This window comes from Rhincodon typus, chromosome 9 (genome assembly GCF_021869965.1).
Source record: "Rhincodon typus isolate 14 chromosome 9, sRhiTyp1.1, whole genome shotgun sequence".
In the NCBI taxonomy this organism is placed as follows: Eukaryota; Metazoa; Chordata; class Chondrichthyes; order Orectolobiformes; family Rhincodontidae; genus Rhincodon; species Rhincodon typus.
The window spans coordinates 59,056,569-59,062,591 of NC_063340.1; positions in this window are offsets into that span (position 1 = coordinate 59,056,569).

Here is a 6,023-nt window from a genome sequence, read left to right on the forward strand (position 1 = left end):
GGGGGGGGGGCTTGGGCTTGAGGTGGAAGGAGTGGATGGACAGGTTAGGGAGGCGGGGATGAGCTGGGCTGGTTTTGGGATGCGGTCAGTGGAGGGGAGATTTTGAAGCTTGTGAAGTCCACATTGATACCATTGGGCTGCAGGGTTCCCAAGCGAAATATGAGATGCTGTTCCTGCAACCTTCAGCGGGGAAACCAAGCGGAGGCTTGGAGACTGCTTTGTGGAACACCTACGCTCGGTTCGCGACGAACGACTGCACCTCCCAGTCGCAAACCATTTCAACTCCCCCTCCAACTCCTTGGACGACATGTCCATCCTGGGCCTCCTCCAGTGCCACAACGATGCCACCCAAAGGTTGCAGGAACAGTATTTCATATTTCGCTTGGGAACCCTGCAGCCCAATGGTATCAATGTGGACTTCACAAGCTTCAAAATCTCCCTTCCACTGACCGCATCCCAAAACCAGCCCAGCTCGTCCCCGCCTCCCTAACCTGTCCGTCCACTCCTTCCACCTCAAGCCCAAGCCCCACCCCCACCTCCTACCTACCAGCCTCATCCCGCCTCCTTGACCAGTCCGTCCTCCCTGGACTGACCTATCCCCACCTACACTCACCTTTACTGGCTCTATTCCCACCTGTTTTACCTGCCTGTCTTCTCTCCACCTATCTGCTCCTTTATCCATCTTCCATCCGCCTCCCCCTCTCTCTCTCTTCATTTCAGAATCCCCTTCCCCTCCCCCATTTCTGAAGAAGGGTCCAGACCCGAAACGTCAGCTTTCCTGCTCCTCTGATGCTGCTTGGCCTGCTGTGTTCATCCAGCTCTACACCTTGTTATCTCAGATTCTCCAGCATCGGCAGTTCCCACTATCTCTGTTGCATCAATGATCTTCCCTCCATCATCAGTTCAGAAGACTGGATGTTCACTGATGATTGCACAGTAGTGCGAGCTATCGCTAATGCTGAATTTCTCAATGTTGATTTTTTAACGTTCTGATGCTTACTATTGCCTTAAAATCGAACCAAACCGGTTGTATTAATTACATAGCAACAAGAATTCAGAATTTAAGTATTCTGTAGCAAACAACTTTTGAATACCCAAAGCTTGTTCATATTTACATTGTATAAGTCAGAAGTATGGCAAAATACTCACTATTTTTCGATTATAAGTGCAGCTCCAACATCAGGCAAGCGACTTAACAACATCCAGAACAAAGCAAGTCTTTTGACCCAACACCAGCCCAAAATGGCACCAGGGAGTGGTATCGAGAAGATGGTTGGTTTCAACTTGCCAAGACTCCTCCAAAAACATCTTCCAAATCTGTGACCTCTACCATCTAGAATTATAGAGGCAACAGATGCATGGGAACACCACAACATGCAATTTACTCCTCCAAGCCACACATCATCCTGACTTGGAGTGATGTCACTATTCCTCCATTATTGCTGGGTTAAAAGTCTGGAACTCTCAAACAACACTATAAGTGTACCAACATGAAGATAGAACATAGAACAGTACAGCAATGGGCCCTTTGCCCCATCTTGTCTATGGTAACCATGATAGCGTTCTAAACTAATCCCATTTGCTTGCACGTGGTCTGTATCCATCTTTTCATAGAATCCCTACAGTGTGGAAACAGACCATTCGGTCAATTGAATCCACACCGACAATCTGAACAGCGTCCCTCCTACCCATCCCCGTAACCCTGAATACCCCATGACTAACCCATCGAGCCTGCACGTCCCTGGACACTATGGGCAATTTATCATGGCCAATCCACCTAATCTGCAATTCTTTGACTGTGGGAGGAAACCCGCGCAGACACGGACGGAGAGAATGTGCAAACTCCACACAGACAGTCGCCCGAGGGTGGAATCAAACCTAGGTCCCTGGCGCTGTGAGGCAGTAGTGCTAACCACTGAGCCATCATGCTGACCCTTTTTCTGCCTGTTTATGTGTCTGTCTAAATGCCTCTTGAGTGTTGCTATCGTATCTGCTTCCATCACCTTCCCTGGCAGTGCGTTCCAGGCACTTGTTCCTCTCTGTGTGTAAACAAAATAACTTGCCTCACTCATCTCCTTCAAACATTCCTCATTTCACGTTAAACCTATGTCCCATTGTATTTGACGTTTCCTGTCTGGGAGAAATGAGGTCAACTGTCCACCCTATCCTTGCATCTCATAATTTTATATACTTCTATCAGGTCACCCCTCAACCTCCAACGCTCTAGCAAAAGTGATTCAATTTTGTCCAACCTTTCGTTATTGTTTATATGTTCCAATCCAGGCAACATTCCATTAAACCTCTTTGCACCATCTCCAAAGCTTCCACATTCTTCCTACAGTGTGGTGATCAGAGCTGCATATGATACTCCAAATGTGACCTAACTAAAGTTTTATGCAGCTGCAATGTGACTTGCCAACTTTTATAATTAACACCCTGACCAATGAAGGCAAGCATGCTGTACACATTGTTTACCACCTTATTCACTTGTGTTGGCACTTTCAGGGAGCTGTGGACTGGCACCCCAAGATCCTTCTGTATACCAATGCTCCTAAGGTTCCTGCCATTTACTGTTTACTCTCCTCTTGAATTTAACCTCCCAAAATGTATCACCAACTTAAGTTCAAGTAGGGACATGTTATAAATGTTAACCATGCCAGTGATGCTCACATTCCACAAACTAAATTTCTAAAATTACAGGTAAAAATACCCTTAGCCAAATAACAAAGAAAATCTCTGAACTGAAGAATCCAAGATGAAGCAAATAATGGGTGGAAATTGGAAGCATAGTCAAATACAACAGAAAGCAACAGCGACACTCTTCAATACAGTGAAGAAAGAGTTTGAGGAGCGAATCTGATTAATACAATATATGTTGAGCGCTTTATTAAGAAAATTAAACGATTAGCATGTATGGTACAGGTAGAAACGATGTGAAAAAATGTATTCAAAAAGATCAATTTTAGGTAAGGTAGTGGCCTGTTGGTATTGCTGGACTGTTAAGGCAGAGACCTTGGTAATATTCTGGGACGCAGGTTTGAATCCTGTCATGGCAGATGGTGGAATTTAAATTCATTTAAAAATCTGCAATTAGGAGTCTAATGATGACCATGAATCCATTGTCAATTGTTGGAAAAACCCATCAAGCTCACTAATGCCCTTTGGGGAAGGAAATTGTCATCCTTACCTGGTCTGACATACATGTGACTCCAGACCCACAGCAATATGGTTGACTTTTAATTAATTATTCCAATTAGGGATGAACAATAAATATTGGCCTTGTAAGCAATGCTCTCATCTAATGAATAAATACAAAGAAAATTCTTTCCTGTTCAGTTCTACTTTCTTCCTCAGATAGCACTGTCAGGATTTCACAGATTACCCTGCAATCTATGAACACAAGGGAAAGAACAATAACGGATCCTCTAGTGACATTAATGCCATTGAATCAGGTCAGTCTGTCTTGATGTTAGCAATGAAGAAAAATGCGGATGTTGGGGATTCTGTGTTCAACAATTTTGCTTTTAAAAATGAGATTAAATTGAACTAAAAGATGAGATTTATTGTGGTCTGTCAAAGACTGTTATGGCAGATAGAGATATTGGTAGACTGGATAGACAGCTGCAATGGACTTACATCACTGAATATTTACGTTCAAAAATAAACTAACCTCTATCGGATAAATGAACAGGTGGGTTGGAATAAGTTATGAGTTGCAACAGAATCTCATAGTTCAAATGACAATCCACTTAAGTTTTGGCATTATGTCATTCAACTCCCTTGATTATATTACAATTTTATTTTGTGCTTCAATCTAGCTTTTGCCTTGCACATCCTGAGATTTTTATATTGCCAGAAAATATTTTTATTGCAATGCCCAATTCAAACAGTGAAAATAAACATATTGGTCATTAATTGCTTTTGGAGCTTATGTTCAAATGAAGCATCATAAATATAAATGCCACAGCAACTTGCAGCAAAGAGAATGATTGCATTGTGATTCAGTAGGATCATTAAAACCATACCATGTTCAAATTTCATGTGGCACAGAGAAATAGAATTAGTCATTACATTGTAATCTCACTGTTTCTAAGTTCATTTGTATTCACGTGACAAATTTGAGTTATTAGTTTCGAGCTGGTAAATTGGAATTTTATAAAAAATAGTCTTTGCCGTTTAAGAATACATTATGATGAGACCACATCTGATGTAATGTGTACAGCATTGGTCTCTTTGTTTAAGGAAGGATGTAAATGTGTTGGAAACAATTCAGAGAATGCTTACTAGACTAATATCTGGAGTGGGCAGGATGTCTTATGAGGAATGATTGGAAAAGTTAAGCTTCTATCCACTGGACTTTAGCAGTGTAAGAGATGACTTGATCATAACATAATATCTTGATGAGGTGGATATTTCCTCTTGTGGGAGAAGGGTGGCATGATGGCACAGTGGTTAGCCAGGACCACGGGTTCAATCCAAGCTTTGGGTGACTGTGGAATTTGCACATTCTCCCCATTTCTGCATGGCTTTCTGCCAGGTATTCTGGTTTCATTCCACAGTCGAAGGATGTGCAGGCTAGATGGAGTAGCCGTAGTAAATGCTGAGTTACAGGGATAGGGTGGGGGAGTGGGTCTGGGTAGGATGCCCTTTGGGGGGTGGGAGGGGTGGTTGGTGCAGAAATGATAGGCCAAATGACCTCTTTCTGCACTACAGGGTTTCTGTGATTCTATGAATATAGATCAAAGGATCCCTGTTTAAAAATAAGGGGTCACTGACTTAAGACACAAGAGGAGAAATATTCCCTCACAGAGGGTCATTATTGAATTGAATTGAACAATTTATTGTCACTTGTATTTTGTAGTGAGTAATGCAGTAAAATACAGTGAAAAGCTTCGACTGTCACCACAGCTTAGGTGGATTGACCAAGCTAAATTGCCCATAGTGTCCAGGGATGTGCAGGCTAGGTGGGTTAGTCATGGGAAATGCTGGGTTACAGGGATAGGGTGGTGGGGTGGGTCTGGGTGGGATGCTGTTTGGAGGGTCAGTGTGGACTTGATGGGCCGAATGGCCAGCTTCCACATTGTAGGGATTCTATGAATGATGAATCCAGCGCCATTTTGAATAGCTTAAGAATAAAAAGAGTAAAAGGATACAACTGAAAGACAGTTTATCTTCATTCCGCTATGTACACCATGAGTCCAGAGTCGACTCACTAGTGACACCCGCACCACCACCCCTCCTCCACCATCTGCTCTGGACCCACCAATGTAGAAGTCACCACTCTTTAGGTGCCATCTCTTCGCTGCTGGGCCCACCTTATCATCACTGAGTCCCGTGCTGTACTGACAGTTGCCCTGCAACCAGGAGTTTCTGGCTTCGCTGCTGCCTCTGACGCCAGGAGTCCCTGCTCTAGGTATACTGCAACCAGGAGTCTTAGAACTTTGGTCCTCAGAAGGCAATGGAAGTGAGTCTTTAACTATTTTTAAAGAAGACGTAGATGGAATCTTGATAATCAAGGTGATTGGGGTAGGTAAAAACAATCAGGTTAGCCCCGATTTTATTGAGTAATAGACCAGACATGAGGAGCCTACTCCAGCTCTTCGTTTGTATACTTGTACATACATATGTTTGTATTAAGTAATGTTTCCAGGTTGTAGTGTGGCAATGATTAGTCAGCTATCATGAATGAATTTTTTTTATGTCATAAACATGTTAGATCACAAATCACTTTTTACAATGCAGAAAAGGCCCAATAAAGTTAAATGGCTCCCAAATTTGGAATTCTGACATAAACTACTGCACATTTATATATATATTAATTTTAACAGCTCCTGTTGAGATATGTCCTTCTGAAAGCAGAGATGTTATCGCATTGTATGCCCATGACACTTCTCTACCTCACCAGTACCTCTCTTGTCTCCTCCACTGTCATTGGATTAAGACAACAAGGTGCAGGGCTGGATGAACACAGCAGGTCAAGCAGCATCATAGGAGCAGAGAGGCTGACGTTTCGGGCCTAGACC